Consider the following 17,159-nt stretch of genomic DNA (forward strand, 5'->3'; position numbering starts at 1 on the left):
AAGTGTTTACGCTTTAGCATACTGCATGAGATGTGTATATTGCCATGTTAGCATGCTTGCCATGAGGCTATTTGCTTAACCGCTATAACTGCATGAATGCATGTGGATGAAGGCTTCATTGCTTGAATTGGAACAATTCATCAAATGCGAGTTTTAAGCCCACATTGCGGAGTGGCAAATCATCATGTTTTAAGCCCACTTGAGAGTGGCAAATCCGCGCTTTAGCCTACTTGCGAGTAGCACTTTCAAACCATTTTCGAAAAACAAACATGAGATGTTTTGTTCCAAATCGAGTGATTTAGTCTAAACTTGTATGCTGTGCGCATCACGTAGTAAGGTTAGCTAATAAACCGGAATAAAAACACATGTGTTTTCAAAAACAACGTATCATGTTTAGTAAAGGCCGATCCTTTGATCGGGCGAGCGGGGGTGCTCATTTCAAGACTTTTCCCTCTCGTACCCAAGTTCCCGAGCCGAGGCAACTTTGGTGATGACAGACACGTGGCCTTAGGCACGAGTCAGGGTTTTCTAAATTTTCCCAAAACAAAATATTTAGGTGGCGACTCTGAAATCTGGCAAAGCAGTCCATGCTTGGCGCTTTTTGATTAAAATTGATTTTCCAAAACGATTTATCGGATTTGGACTCTTTGGTGATTTATCAGTCTTACATTGCACTTTTTGAGATTAGATTCAGAACCGTGACAGGAGTTCGAACTGTAGTAGCTAAGAACCCAATTCATGCCTCTCCGAAAGGAGGCAAATGGAGAGAGTTCGGGGTGGTCTACACCAACCCATGGCGGCAGCAATCGCCACACCATGTTCCTCCCCCTTTTTCTCTCTCCTCCTCCTAGCAGCTCTTCCAGCAACTCCTCTCCCTCCATCCGCCGCTAGATTCAGGGATCCGACCCTCTCCACCCTAAGACTCGCATGCTCCTCCATGACGATCTCCTTCTCAATGGGTAATAAATCTTCACATCTTCTTCTGATCTCTTTCATATGTAATTCAATGGAATTAAAAATTGGTGTTGTTGCAATTCCCTGCTCTACATGTGAACAGTGTACTTCTCGAATCTTTTTGATTTATGCTCACCAAGTGTATGTAAAAATGTCATAGAGAGGTTTTGAGGACTGGTTTGTTGGTTCAGTAATTAAGTTGACTGCATGCTTTGTTGTTGGTTGTAGAATGATTTTTTTTTTTTGCTAGGATTGTTCTCTTCACATAGATAACTTGTTTATTTATTTTGCACCTGAGAATGACATCTCTGGGATTACAGATCCTTTTCTCCATACTAGATTACTCAGGTTTTTGCGCATATTGGGTCACGGAGATGCAGATGCTAGTGATTGCATGAATGACATTCTTGCTCAGGTCAGCTGCTATTTGTACTCCCCCGCCCCTGCAATCAAGTCATGCTATATTAGTTGAAAAAGTGTATAAAACTATTGACAATGTCTTGTATGTTATTATTTACTATTTATTATCAATGCAGATCAGGGTTGAGTAGTTTGGTTCATTTTAAAATGCTATATTATGTACACTAGCCAGTTCCTTTTCTGCGGAAAGAAAGCCAATCTCATGGTTGGCAATGTTCTTCCTCTCAGATCTATCCTTGAAGGTGCTGTTGTTTGCAACATTGAACACCATGTCAGTGATCGAGGTGTCTTGGCTAGAGCTTCTGGTGATTACGCTATTGTTATCAGTCATAACCCAGATAATGGTACCTCAAGGTACATTCCAAGATCTGAATTTTATTTACATTTTTGTCTCAATTGATCTGATTTTATAGTTTTATGTTTTGGGTTTAGGCTAATTTGTAAATATTATTGTGGGTTTATAGTTGATTTCATAACTCTGTTTAACCAATATTTATGGGTTTGTTTTGTATTTTTTTAGTTTTGGTTTATGATTTATGGGTTTAATGATTTTAGAGCTTACTAATCTAATTTTGCAACTTTTAGTATTGTGAACTTGTTATAGTATTAGTGATTTGTATAACTCATTATTTGTTTTTTGTTTTTTTACTCTGTTTAACGAATATTTATGGGATTCGTTTGTATTTTTTTATTTTTGGTTTGTTAGTGTTTTACATGATTGATGGGTTTAATGATTTTAGAGCTTGCTAATCTAATTTTGCAACATTTAAGTATTGTAGACTTGTTACTGTTGAGTTTCTCTCTCTATATATTTTTTATCTGATTAATAGTATTAGCGATTTGTATATAACTCATTGATTTGATTTTTTTTTTTTTTTTTTACTTTGCAGGTTTCTTTGTGATTGAATGGGTGTGTAATTGATATGTATATCTCTATTTGAATCTGGGTTTTGTACATGATTTTAGTTTGTTGAGTTGTTTGATCATTGTGGTATTTGCTCTTGGTGTTCCTCGATAGATATATGTCATACATACTCTCACATGAAACAAAGGAGGCATCTGAACATTGAGGCTTTGAGGTTCTGCTATTTTAGATCTTGTCATTTAAATGTCACTTTTGTTGGAAAGATGATGAATTTACTTTGATTATATGCAACAAGAAATTGTAGTATTGGACTTTTTCAGTTGGTGGGTGTTTTCATTTGACTTTGATGTAGTGTGATGGATTATACATTCTGCTCAACCATCGAATATGTTTCATCGTGTTTATTTTATGCATTTCATGTTTTGATGTCACTGATTCTAGATAGTCTTTTCTTGAGAGTAAGATGCATGTATTTTGTTCATAGAGCTTTAAATGAATTTTTTTTACTCAACTTTTTCAGTGAGTTCACTCATCAACCCTTCTTCCCTCTACATTATGGTTTTTGTGATAAATTATTATTATTATTTTTTTGATCGGCAAAAAAGAAACTTCATTGATGAAAGACAACCAAATTACATCAATAAAGAGGAGAAACCAACAAGAAGAAGCTCCAAGTTGGTGAAACTCCAAGTTGGTGAGAAACCAACAAAACAAGGAAAACAAAGATAAAAAAAAACACAAAAAAAAAAAACTACAGAAACTTGGAGCATCAAAACAGCACCAAAAACCGAACAAGCTCACACCAAAAACTGCGACCAGCAGCACAACTAAGAATCACCCTTGTACAACAACTTACAGCAGCACTAACTGAGACCACCAAAAAACTGAGACCAGCAGCACAAACTGAAACCACCAAAAACTGGATCTTCTGGTACAGCTTTCTTCACAATCTTTCCTATTCCTAGCCCCCTAATAATCACCCTTGTACAGCAACTTACAGCACCTTACTGTTTGACCTTCCCCTCTTTGATGATTCTCTTTTTGTCCTTACACTCTAGGTCCATGATCTTATTTAAGGCTACATCCTCTTGACCATTGAAGTTGATACTAAGAGTTTTCCCCAATTGGATGGTAGCTGTGGCTTCTTGAAGAAGGTAATTATTCAGGCTTGATTCAGACTCAGACAGTTCCGACTGTGCAATTGCTGCTGCTGCTAGTCTGTATATGATAGATTTTGAGGTGGGTTTGTTGACAGCTTTGTACCCATGGAGTCTGGAGAAGGTAGTAAAACCCTCTAGGTGGGCCTTTTGTTTCCCCTTTTTTTTTACATTTCGAAGAGGTTTTGAGATAGCAGCTGATTGCCTAATATGGCCTGAATGGTTTAGGCGCAAAGCCAAGAGCCCATTACAACCAAGTTTAACATTACAAGGCTCAATAGGCCTGGAGAAAGGATCACTAACAAGGTTGTTGCTAATTGATTGGGCCAGATCCACTTCCAGATTAATGCCAGGCTGGAGACCCTCTCTAGACCCACTAAAGCTTTTTATAAAACCCTGTGTAAAGACTTGCTCAACACATCTCTGATTGCCATCATTACTTTTAGGACTGTGCGCAGGCTCTTCCAGCATCATTACCTCTATATACGCTCCCTTCTTGCTGCAGCTTTCTGAATCCAACTTTGTCTCCTCAACTACAGTGCTTGCCTTCTTTCCAATGCGACATGCAGTAGGCTCCTTCCTCGGTACTACCTCATTGGTGTATACCAACTCAGCAGCAAGCTTGTCACATCCTGCTGCCACCTCATCATCATCTTCATACTCCCTACAGCCCTTCTCTAGGAAAGTCTCTGCCTCTTTACTAGAACAAAGAACATTAGAACTACAATCTTCCATACCATTAAGCTTCATGATGCTAAGATCTGCACTATGATCTTCACACACAAGGATGGGGTGGACTTTACCCTTACACTCCAGCAAAATAGTTTTGTTGATAGGCTCCATACATGACGTAACCACTCTGACTTTGGCGTAGGAGAAGGATTTTGGTTGACAGATATCCCCATCCAAATTGAGAACAGAGCCCCAAATACTTCCAATGCTGTTAAGTGTGTTTCTGTTCCAACAATTTAAGGGGATTGTAGACGTCCCCGAACGCCCCGGGAGGGTGGGCTCCCGTTCCGTTCATTTGGGGTCACTACAGCCCAGGATTCTAAAATTGTCACGGTTCTAAGTCTGAACCAAAGAGTCCGAATCCGGCAAATCATTTTAGGAAAACAGATTTTTGAAAGAAGTGCCAAACATGGACTGCTTTGCCAGATACAGAGTCGCCACCTAAATATTTTATTTTGGGAAATTTAGGAAACCCTGACTCGGTGCCAAAAGGCCACGTGTCCGTCATCACCAAAGTTGCCTCGGCTCGGGAACTTGGGTACGATTGGGGAAGGTCACTTCGTGAGCACCCCCGCTCGCCCGGTCAAAGACCGGCCTCTACTAACCATGATATCAATTTTTGAAAACATTGTGTATTCTTATTCCGGTTATTAGCCTAGATTACTATGTGATGCGCACAGCATACAAGTATAGACTGGGTCGCCTGAATTGGAACAAAACATTTCATGTTTGTTTTTGAAAATGGTTTGTTACCCGCAGGTAGGCTTTAAAACACTTGATGATTTATCCCAATTTAAGTGACCCAACCTCCACCCACAGGCATTCAGGCAGTTATATCATGTAAGCAATTAGCCTCATGGTAAGCATGCTATTCATGGCAGTCACTCACACGCATGCAAGGATGCTAAAGCATAAAACTTACCGAGTACTCCAAGCCAAAATAGAAACCTCATTAGAAATCATGCATGATCCTAATTATACAGAAATGCCTAATGCAACACATGCAAAAATGCGATTATAGCAGGCTCGGCTATTCTAAGATGGCATATGGAATGTTACAACTATCATGTATTCAACTTTTGAAATTGAAAGTACAATGCAGTTAGTATGATGCGCCGAGCCCGGTGCATGTGATACAGATGAATGATGCAAACATGCTGTCATACTGTATGCTAATTTAAATATGCCCTATTCTAACCATCATAAGCAGGTAAATAAAAGGGAGAAAGACGTGGGGTTGGAAGACATACAACACACACACACACACACACACACTTATTACAGTTGTGCCCTCGCGCAGAGGGTCCGAATAAATATACAGTCCGAATATTACAGTCCCGAATAAAAGAATATTACAGTCCGAAATATTACAAAATCCTAATTAATTAACAAATTCCTAATTAATTAATGAATTAACTAAGAAAGCGAATAAAACTGGCGTGCAAGCCAGGGACTGCCTTGCTTCTGATGGATGATGCATGTCCGGATTGTCTTGCGCGGAAATCCACCGGAATGCCCCAATTAGCCTCTGTTTACACCTGTTCTTGAAATGCGTGCCAAGCCCCAAAAGGTTACTAACTCTTCGTTTTGCTGCAACAGAGAGCAGGAAAGGGGCATAGCAATGTATCTGCACAGATATATGCATGTCTCGAACCTCGTGCCACCAATCACGCATACCGAGGCATGATGGCCGAGGAATCGAAATGCACAACTTAATATAGGATGAATGCATATGAAATTACAACTAAAACCTAACTCCATCATGGATAATCCGGAGTATCGGTGACTGGGGAATTGAGACACATTCCGTCACTTGGAGTACGAAATGTACCTCGTTTCCCGTGTCCGGGCTAACTCCTATTCCGAACACGATGCAATATGCATGGTATGCATGAAATGCAACTAAGATGCAACCCTAACATACACAATGCTATGAAAATGAGATGCCTCGAAGTGCGTGCACACGGGCACGCAAACCGAGAAAATGACATAATGCAATCTAAGATACAACCCAGTATGCGCAATGCAATGAAAATGAGGTGCCTCGAAGTGCGTGCACACGGGCACGCAAATTGAGAAAATGGCAAATGCAATGCAAATGACATGAAAATGTGATATGGACTTATACCAACATGAGTGAGCCTCAGCCACACTCACATAGGAAGCCGGTTGATGAAAATGAAGTGCCTCGAAATGCGTGCACACGGGCACGCAAACCGAGGCAGTGGTGGAATGTGATGAAATGACATGGAAATGACAAATGGGCTTATACCAACATGAGTGAGCCTCAGCCACACTCACATAGGATGCCATCGGATAAAAATGAAGTGCCTCGAAATGCGTGCACACGGGCACGCAAACTGAGGCGATGATAAAATGTGATGTAATGACATGGAAATGACAAATGGGCTTATACCAACATGAGTGAGCCTCAGCCACACTCACATAGGATGCCGTCGGATAAAAACGAAGTGCCTCGAAATGCGTGCACACGGGCACGCAAACCGAGGCGATGATAAAATGTGATGAAATGACATGGAAATGACAAATGGGCTTATACCAACATGAGTGAGCCTCAGCCACACTCACATAGGATGCCGTCGGATAAAAATGAAGTGCCTCGAAATGCGTGCACACGGGCATGCAAACCGAGGCGATGATAAAATATGATGAAATGACATGGAAATGACATGCAAATATTCTAATGGAATTTCAGCACTAAAACATGGGGAAAACAGTCCCGAAATGAGGCGAAATGACACGAAATGCAAGTAATAGTCCCGAAATGCAATATTAGGCACCCGAAATGGCCTATAGCTATGCCAAACATGCACAACATGGACATGCAATGCAAAGACAGAAGCTAGACAGTCCCAAAAAAGGCACTTTCACAGTTATAAACATGGCCAAACAGCAAGCATAGGTATGGCAAAAATGGCATGCAAGAATAGGGGCCAAAAGAGGGGTAATGAAGCAAGTGATATAAGCAAAACCCAAACTGAAAAACTTCCTTCTACAACACTGAATAGGGACCAAAAATATGAATATTTACAGAATATGGCAAGCCTCGAATCAATATACAAACATGCTAAAAATGTGATGCAAAATGAGGCTCAAAAGTGGCCATAACATGAAGTATACAAAATAATCACCAAACAGAAAAAAGGTGTTAATGAAACATGAAGTATAAGCCAAAACAAGGCCACTTTCAGTTCGGACCAAGGTCCAAAAACAGAAGCAAAGAAGGCTACCAATTTATGCAAAAATGGGGCCAAATAAGGGATATAAAGGTAGGTACAACATGGAAATCCCAAATGGTGTTGAGCCCTTCTTCAATGTTGAAGAGGGGCTCAAAATAAGCCTAGTATCAGTTTACAACATGCTCAAAAACAGATTAATCATAGGCCAAAATAACATGCAAGAAAGATGGCATACAAGAGGGTAATGAAGCAAGTGTATCATGGAGGGATCAAACAGGGTTGAGCCCTTAATGAAAGGTGAAGATGAGCTCAAAAGAGGGCCCTTTTCAGTTAGGGCCGGAGCTTGAAACAAAAAGAATGTAGGACTTACAAATGGATCAAGAAAAAGGGTCAAAAGAGTAAAAGTGTTACTTACCCTTGAAGACTAAGGCTTTGGTTGCTTCTTGGATCAATTTGCAGATATTTTTGCCTTTGAGAAACCTTCCTTGCTGCTGGAAATGAGATGGTGGTGGTAGAGCTTGGTGGTGTAGAAGGAATGGAGCTTAGGGACTTAGGGTTTTTTAAGGAATTGAGAAGGATGGAGATGGAGTTGTGTATGGAAGCTTGAAGAAGAATTTTTCTAACCCCAACATAGAACAAGGTTTGCTTGCTATATAGGCCAAAGAGGGGGTGTAAAGGTGGGGGAAAAGGAGAGTAAAATTCCCCCACGAAATATCCCCCGGATAAAGATATTTTCTGGGGGATATTGCCCCACAGCTGTAAAGGGAACAGTGCAAGGAGTTCGGCCGGCCTGGTACTTTTGCTGCAGGTGGCCGACCGGCCACACCCCCTAGCCGGCCAGCTAGGGGTCAAAAGGGTCAATCATATTTTCTGGCCGGCCACCAACTGGTAGTGTTCACCAACCTGTGTACAACATAACCCTGTAGTTAAAAGTCCAAGAAAATGGGTCCAAGGGGTTCAACATTAGCCTGGAAGGAGGGGGTCAAAAGGGTCAAGTGGCATTAATGGCCGGCCACCATTTTTTAGGGTCCTCCCAAGTGTGTAGATCACAGATATGTGGTTCAAAGTTCAAGAATGTGGGCCCAAGGGGTTCAACATTAGCCTGGAAGAAAGGGGTCAAAAGGGTCAAGTAACCTTAATGGCCGGCCACCAACTTTTAGGGTCCTCCCAAGTGTGTAGATCACAGATATGTGGTTGAAAGTTGGCAACATTAACTCCAAGGTGTTCAACATTAGCCCGGAAGTCTGAAAAACGGGCGCCGGAGGGCTTCGGAGGAGATATAATTGGCTGTTGTAACAATTACTAGCCTTCCGCCCTTCAGTGACCTTCCCTGTGATAAAACAGAGGTACCTGCAAAAAATGAACGAAAACCGTTGCAAAACGAATGTTCGGGAGCCAAAACACGCAGTTCGGGATCCCGAAAATGGGCTGTTAAGCACCGAAAGTGGCGTCCGACCACGAAGTGGGTTTCCAAGACCCCAGTGTCCCTCAAAAGGGAGAAAATAGGAAGTACGCCAAAAATCAGAGCAAACGGAGATGGTTAAGCGGTCCCGAACCGAGGCACACGGCCTGACGGTTCCGAAAACCGGAAACCGGACTCCGAAATGGGAAAAATGGCCTACGGCCACCAAATGTAGCCTACGGACATTGAGAGATGGTCTACTAGACTTCTCCCTCCCCTCAGGAAAAGAAACCGAGAAAATCGAGTCTGGTTCGCAAACCGAGGCAAGGCACAGAAGAGGGTTCGGAAGTCCGGGGGCAGGGCTCACGGCCGTGACTCTGAAACTTCTGAACAAGCACATTATGCAACATCACCAAGTGCTCAATCGGTGACGTCTGAGTCTTAAGGTTGGTCAAAAATGGGGTGTCTACAGGGATGCCATAACATCTCAACCACAAGCATCTCTCTTGTTCATAGTGGAAATCTGGTTTCCATTCCACCACAAACTGGCTCCAATCTTTGAACCATTCTTTAATATTACAGATATTAGACTTCAGCTCCTCTGAAGATTTGAAAGTTAAAACTACATCACAACCTCCCCCTTGTCTAACTAGAACCTGGTCCAGACCATTTGCCTTCAGAGCTTTACCAATATCATGAGTGGAATACTTAGCATTGAGTCTGATTATTACACTGTCATATAGCCATCCATGACCAACTTCATCAACTTTTATGTTCATGCTAACATTACCAGCTGCAGTGGGTGGTTCCCCTTTTAATACCTCTGCAAAGGATCTTTGATCTACATATGGAGCTTTACCTTTCATGCTGGTTGTTGTGAAGAATCTTTTGGTATTCTGTGATAACCCTCTGTTTTGGTCATCTCTGTTACCCCTGGCATGTGTAGCTTTCTTGACTTGTAGCACCATATCATCCACCAACATACCATTCGCTTGTTGGATGGCAATGTCTGCTGCAACGGGGCAATCAAATCTTACAAACCCGAATCTTGATTTTGACACTATTCTTCTTTTAAGAGGTATAAAGACATTCTTCACAATGCCAAACTTTGTGAAGAGTTTGAACAAAGACTCAGCATTCGTTGCTCCCGGAAGATTATCCACGAAAACCGTAAAAAGTCCCTGCATTTCTTCAAATTGCTCCGTTAATAGAACACTTTCCAGAGTCCATCTTTCCTGTTGACTTGTTGCTCCATGGATGATCTTCTTTTGTGATAAATTATTATTCCATGATTTTTTTAAAAAGATTTTTGATTCGCATAATGCATGTCTTTAAATATCAAATTTATGGATATTTGGAATGCTACAAAATTTTCACCCATCAAATGCTAAATACGCAGAATTATCATTCCAGTCCAAGTGACGTCTTTTTGTGTGTTATATTATGAAGATCATAGCATCATTGGTTGCGCTATAAAATGAACCAAACTACTCAACCCTGTTTTCTCAACCGCTCAGTACCTTGGTCTGCAATTACACAAACTCAATGAGATATATTACCTCAATGGCAATCTTCTCTGCTTTGTGTTCTTTCATACTTGTTTTGTTTATGCTCCATGTGATTGATGACTATTGTTTCTTTTGATCTGATAATGCATGATTGTGCTCTTGCATGCTCGATAAAATAAATTATCCTGTGGTCTTGCAAAGATGTGCATACGTATGTTTTTTTACGCTTCACATGATTGATGAATACTCTCTCTCTTTTGACTTGATGATGCATGCTCTAATAAGTTATATGTAACATTTTTCTATGGCAATGATAGTTATATTGCACTTTAAGCTTACCACACTCCTTTGTTTGTGCTTTGCCTGTTGCAAGTGGAGTGTGAGGCTAAAAGTGGAGTGTGAATATCATTATTTTTCTATTGTTTATCTTACAATCTCAAAGTAGATGAGCATATTTATCTTGAATATGAATGTAGAGCATGTACCCTGTTCATAGGACAAAGTCTAATGGTACTAGTGACATTGCTGTATTCTTTTTCCAGGTTGCAAAAACACTGAGTCGAACAAAAATGCCAGGAATGCCATTTTATATGAATATGTTGAAACAATTATGAGCATTGAAGATAACAGCGGCTTGTAGGTGCTTGCCATCAATATTTTGGGAAGATTCCTATCAAACCGTGACAACAATATCAGGTCATTCTTTATTCATTTTGCATTAATCCAGGGCATGACTATTATGGTTGATAACTTCACACTTACTTTTTTAAAATTTTTTTTTATTGTTTTTCATGGTTCCTCATACATTGAACCTCTTTCTTGTTGAAACCTTGCAGAGTGGTATGAACTTATTTCTATAATGTAATCTTAACATGTAATGTATGGTTGGGCTTCGATCAAGTAGGACAAATTGCAACCTAAGATTTATCAATATGATTGGCTGAGAATCATAAGTAATTAAAGTATATTAGTTTTCTCGTCTAATATATATATATATATTTGAAGTTTAGGCTGCTTAATTTCTATTTTCTGTTATAGGTTTTCCATGGAAAAAATTTGGTACATTGATCAAATGCTCAAGGTTCTCTCTGAGGTATGAATTAAAGTGCTGGTCATTGTAGTTATTGATTTTAGGATGTATATTTGAGGCTTGTATTCACACTTCTTTTTTAAAAGAAATATATATATATATATATTTGGAGGCTTATCTTCAGAAAAATAAATAAAATGATAACATGATAACATTATAACTATTAAATTACAAACAAAAAAGCACAAGCACACACATCAGTTAAATGAAAAATATGCAAGGGAATAATGTAACAGCCTAAAAATTTGAGCCAAGTTTTTCAAATGTGTTGAACAACTAATCTTTGAGCCAAGTTAGTGTTAATCACATTGAAGAAGTTTGAGCCAAGTTTGACACATTTTACTTATGGCAATCAACGATAGGTTAAAATAGAATTTGTATGAGATGCGCGGATTTGACCATAACAGTCTGTGGATTTGATGTTGCCATTTTATGCACCTTGTATACATGTTGGGTGATGACCCCATTATTATATTCAGTTTCATGGTTACATAGAAGGGCTGTTTCTTATAGTTAATTTATACTCCATTTCTTGTATGGAGAGATCACGTCAAACTTTCACATTATAATTGCTTAGCCCCATTTTCTTGTCTGTATCACTTGCTTCAGAGTGTGGTCCATGTGTACTCTACTCTAACTTACATCATTTTTCAGCTGGCTAATGCGCAATGCCCACGTGACACTCATGTTTGGGTGTATGATGATGGTTGTTATGAGGAAGAAGGTCAGAACAATATCAAGGGAAACATTTGGGAGAAGGTATGTGTCCAAAGACTTCTAGTTGAATACATTTTGGAGATTATATTAGTGTGTGGGAATCCTTTATGAAACATTCAAAAATTCCACTTTGTTAGACAGACTTCAACATGGCTTGTTTGCACCTTGTTCTCTTTGCCTGTGCCCCATGGTCAGCCTCATGGACAAAGGGATGAGGCTAGCACTTATACTACTGTTCCAAATTATCTTGAACAAAAAAAAATTCAGAAACTTCTTCTACTTGGGGCTCAAGGCTCTGGAACCAGCACTGTTTTTAAGCAAGTATTTCCATTTTGTGTGTACTTCAAATGGGCAGTCGTTTTTAATAATATAGCTATCAATAAATCTTGCAGGCAATGCAGGTGGATTTTAGATTTGAATTGTTTGTAGGAAATGTTTATTCGAAGCTCTTCTGTTTACATGGTCTTTGAAATATGATTGTTGATTATTCATAGGACTAAATGTGCTTCTAAAGTATTGTTTAAAGTCATTCACCATCTAATATTCAACCACAATATGTTTATAATCAACTGTTTGCAAATTTCAGATGGTAAGTATCATAACCTATCCAAAATAGTAACATTAATACAAAATGATATGCTTCATGAACAAATCCAAAACAATTAATATGGTTATTTTATGATTTTGTTAAGATGGTAATTGTACAATTAATATGGTTACTTACGAAGTCCGTACTATGATCAATATGGTTATTGGATTTTGTTTATGCTTCATGAACAAAATTTTATCAATGTGTATCTGTTTTAGGCTCCTTCTCCTTATACCTATGGCATACACTTGACTATACTAGTTTCATATCCTTGTGTTGCTATTAAACCTTAAAATCCAATTATTCAAAGTTTTGGGATGCATTTGTAATGCTGCTTGGTTCATGATTTATGGAATACCAATAGAGAGTAGCACGTATGGGTTTGTGGTATGTTTGTTTTGAACTAGGGGTTGTTTGGGATGCTCTAAATAAGTGTATTTTTTGACTTTTTATGAAATATGGGTTGGGTTTGAAGTGATGTGGTAGAGAGGTGATGTGATTTAAATAGGATGATGTGACTTAAATAGGATAGTGACTTTTTAACTTTTTTGTGTTATGCCAAACTTGGCCCTAATGTTTCAGTTATTATGGGTTCTTGAAGGACTAATATGTATATATTAATCTATGCTGTATGTACTCAGATTGAACGTCAAATAGAGCAACTAGATTCAAGTGTTTGAATTTCCAGTTATTATTAGGATTACTTTTATAGCAACATCAATTTATTAGCAACATCAAATAGAGCAACTAGAATCCGATCAAAAAAATAAATAAAAAAATAGAGCAACTAGATTCATATGTTGTATGTACTCTGATTGAACATCGAAAATTTTATTTCATATATATTTGAGTATGAAAAACTAATGATTAATTTGAAAAGATTACTTAATTTCGAGTTTTAAATGTATTTTTTATAATTTTAAATTGGCCAATATTTAGTCAATACTAATGATTATTATTTTATTTTTTTTGCAGATGGTTTTTGACGTACAAATGTGGATATGACTTTTTTTGACAAGTACGAAAGGGCATTATGTTTATATCTCCGTCCGTATATATAGTGGTTCATACAAATTAGTTTTTTGGCGTGGTAAATATCCAAAATTTGGCCCGATAGAAATTAGCATTGGACGTGGGACAAATTAGTTTTTGGGGCGGTACAGAATAAATTTTTGGTGTGGTATAGATTTCCTTTTGGATATTAAATTTGGTTAATCCTCTATTATGTATGGAATTAAATTATTGGGGTTGAATTATACTTGGTTCGTATGGAATTTGTATTACATTTAGAATTGGACGTTGAATATAAATTTTTTGGATGGTTGGAAGTGAAATGTGTGTACGTTGTTGAATGGTTGATAATATATTCAGTATTGATGGATTATATTGTTTATACAGGGTACAGGTTGCACTAATAATGAATATAGGTGGTTCAGAAATTAAAAAAAAAATAAAAAATTAATATAGTATTTGGTGACTAAATATGTTGGTAGCCAAAAATGTAAGCAAATGCTTTGGCGACCAATAACTTAGTAGCAAAAAATAACCAAATGGCCTTTTGTGACCAAACCACATAGTAGCTAAAACAAATCAAAATGAGAGAAGTTTAATTGCTGACTAAATATTTTAGTCACAAAAAACGTGACATCATTTGGCGACTAAAGTGTTTGGTCGCTAAATGTACGTATTCTATTAGCGACTAAAATTTTAGTCTCTAATAGTTTAATTTAGTTTTCTGTGAGAACTTTTGGCGACTAACATTTTAGTGGCCAAAAGATACCTTTGCCGACTAACTGAAGTTTAGTAGCCAAAAGTTCAATTTCGGCGACCAATAATTTAGTCACGAAAAGATCACCTTTCCCGACTAACCAAAGTTTAGTAGCCAAATGTTTAACTTTCGGTGACCAAAAATAGTTTAGTCGCCAATACTATCGCCGACAGGGTATAAGCGATGAACTTGGTGACAAAAAAATTTAGTCGCTAATTACATTCAGCGACCAAAAATGGGACTTTTGGCGACCAATATTTTGGTCACCAAAACTGTCATTTCCTGTAGTGTTACTAAGGGTTCAAAAAATATTTGTAAAAATAAAATTATTTATAAAATACCTTAAATATGAGAATTAGAATTTAATAAATCAAATGCCTAAATAATAAAACTTATTGAAATACAATAATATATTATGAACTAATTAAAATACAAATACTTAAAAGAATATTTCTTAATAAATTTATTTTATTTTATTTTATGGTATCCCAAAAATTACTTAATCCATTAACCTACATGACCCATATCAGTTCGCACAGTTTGGAAAGGTGAACAGATATGCAATTTAAATACTGGATAAATAATATATTTTATTATAGTATTACTTAATATTACTTTACACCACTTAATTAAAAAATGCTAAATAAAAATACTATTTGTAAATCCATTATAATAAAAGTAAAATTATTTGTAAATCAATCCTGATAAAAGTAAAATAAAGAGTCTTCTTAAATTTTAATAATATACTTGACTTAATAAATCGTTTTAAAACTCTTTTGTACTCCTATCCAATTGTAACAATAACAAATTAGCATATCACTAGAGGTATGTACTGGATAAAATAATATATTATTTAATAAAAATATAATAATTATATTTAATTTTTTTTATATTATGTAAAATAAAAGTTAAATGAAAGCTAGCCAATCAGGATTTTCTTAATTGTTTGAAATTAAGAAAATTAAAAAAATTAGTATGAGATATTGATCATAAGACTTCTCAATAAAAATCTCATTTTGCTTATATAAATGGGAGTATAAGGTAAGTTAAACAATTCACTTTTTACTTCTTTTCTTGATGTGAGATTATAAAATAAAAGTTAAATGAGAGCTACTAATGAGAGCTAGGTCAAAGGACCAACCAACTTATACAAAAATTAATTAATTAAAATTTTTTAATTTTATTTTAATTTTAAAATTTAAACTATCTTGAAGTGAAATATACACAACACTATAATATTAAATGGGAACACAAGGTTTATATAGTGAAACAACTCATTTTTTCCTCTTTTTCCTGATGTGTGATTGTAAAAAGTTAACAGCTGTTTGGATGAGAAGTTGATTTCTAATCAAACAATCTCAATCGTTCAATTTTTAATAAGCCCAATCTTAATTTATTTCAAATCAAACAAATTTAAACAATATATTTTGATAAAATAACTAAAACCATGATTAAACTAGTGAATTAGTCAAACCAAAAACGATTCAACTAAATCGGCTAAGTCAAAAGACCAACAAATTTATAACAAAATTAATTAATTAAAACTTTTAAATTTTATTTTAAAATTTAAATCATCTTGAACTGAAACATGCACAATACTATAATATTAAATGAGAGTATAAGATTCACTTTATATAAGTGAAACAACTCACTTTTTATTTCTTTTCTCGATGTGAAATTGTAATTATTTTAAAATTAAATATTACCAGAGTTTCAAAATCTTATATAAAATTATTTTTTAAATCAAAACGTCTATGTGAGATTGTAAAGAATAGTTACATGGAAACTAACCAACGGAGATTTTCTTAATTGTTTAAAATTAAGGAGAAAAAAAATTAGTATTGATTATAGGGATTTTCACTAAAAATCTTTTTTTGCTTATATAAATGGGAGCATAAGATTCACTTTATATAAGTGAAACAATTCAATTTTTCCTTCTTTTCCCGATATGGAATTGTAAAATAAAAGTTAAATGGAAACTAACCAATGGAGATTTTCTTAATTGTTTAAAATTAAGAAATTTCAATATTTATATAAATTAGAGTATAAGATTCACTTTATGTAAATGAAACAATTCACTACTCTTTCTTCTTTTTCTTTTTTTTTTCCCCGATTTGGGATTGTAAAATAAAAAGTAAATGGAAGCTAGCCAATAAGAATTTCCTTAATTGTTTAAAATTAAGAAAATTCAATAATTTTAGAATAAGGGTTTGGAGCTTCTTAAAGGCTTCTCCCTCAAAACTCCCTTTATAAGATTCATTTTATATAAGTGAAATAACTCATTTTTTTTTCTTTTCCCGATGTGGGATCGTAACACTTTATATAAGTGAAACAACTCTTTTTTCTTTCTTTTCTCAATGCGTGATTGTAATTATTTTAAAGTTAAATATTATGAGAGTTTCAAAATCTCATACAAAATTATTTTCAAAATAAAAATTATGTGGGATTGTAAAATATAGCGATCCCGGTTTTACCCTTGTTGTACAGTGATCCGGACATGTGTCCGTGGATGTTGGTGGTTGATTATTATCTTGTTTACATCCTTTATACTTCGTATTTGAGTTATAGGATGTGTTGGGCGGAGTTGTTACAGGTTCGTTAGGTCCTGGTTTCAAATCTTTGTTGTTCAGTTTTTGGGCATTTCGCTCGAGCGGGTCTTATTGCGCTCGAGCGGGTATTGCTCACCTCCAGTATTTTCAGTTTCCTACAAAACTTCTGCAGAGGTGATTTTTGCGCTCGAGCGGGTGTGTTTACGCT

General features: G+C 36.6%; 1 long non-coding RNA gene across 1 annotated transcript; it reads left to right on the forward strand.

Moving 5' to 3' along the window:
- Positions 1-12,075: 12,075 nt before the first annotated feature.
- On the forward strand, positions 12,076-13,968 carry LOC145794776 (uncharacterized). The gene is made up of 2 exons (XR_014334724.1): positions 12,076-12,366; positions 13,610-13,968. It is a non-coding gene; the product is annotated as an uncharacterized LOC145794776 (long non-coding RNA).
- Positions 13,969-17,159: the final 3,191 nt, after the last annotated feature.

The sequence above is a fragment of the Camellia sinensis genome, chromosome 7 (genome assembly GCF_055761805.1).
Source record: "Camellia sinensis isolate YWXY chromosome 7, ASM5576180v1, whole genome shotgun sequence".
NCBI classification, from domain to species: Eukaryota; Viridiplantae; Streptophyta; class Magnoliopsida; order Ericales; family Theaceae; genus Camellia; species Camellia sinensis.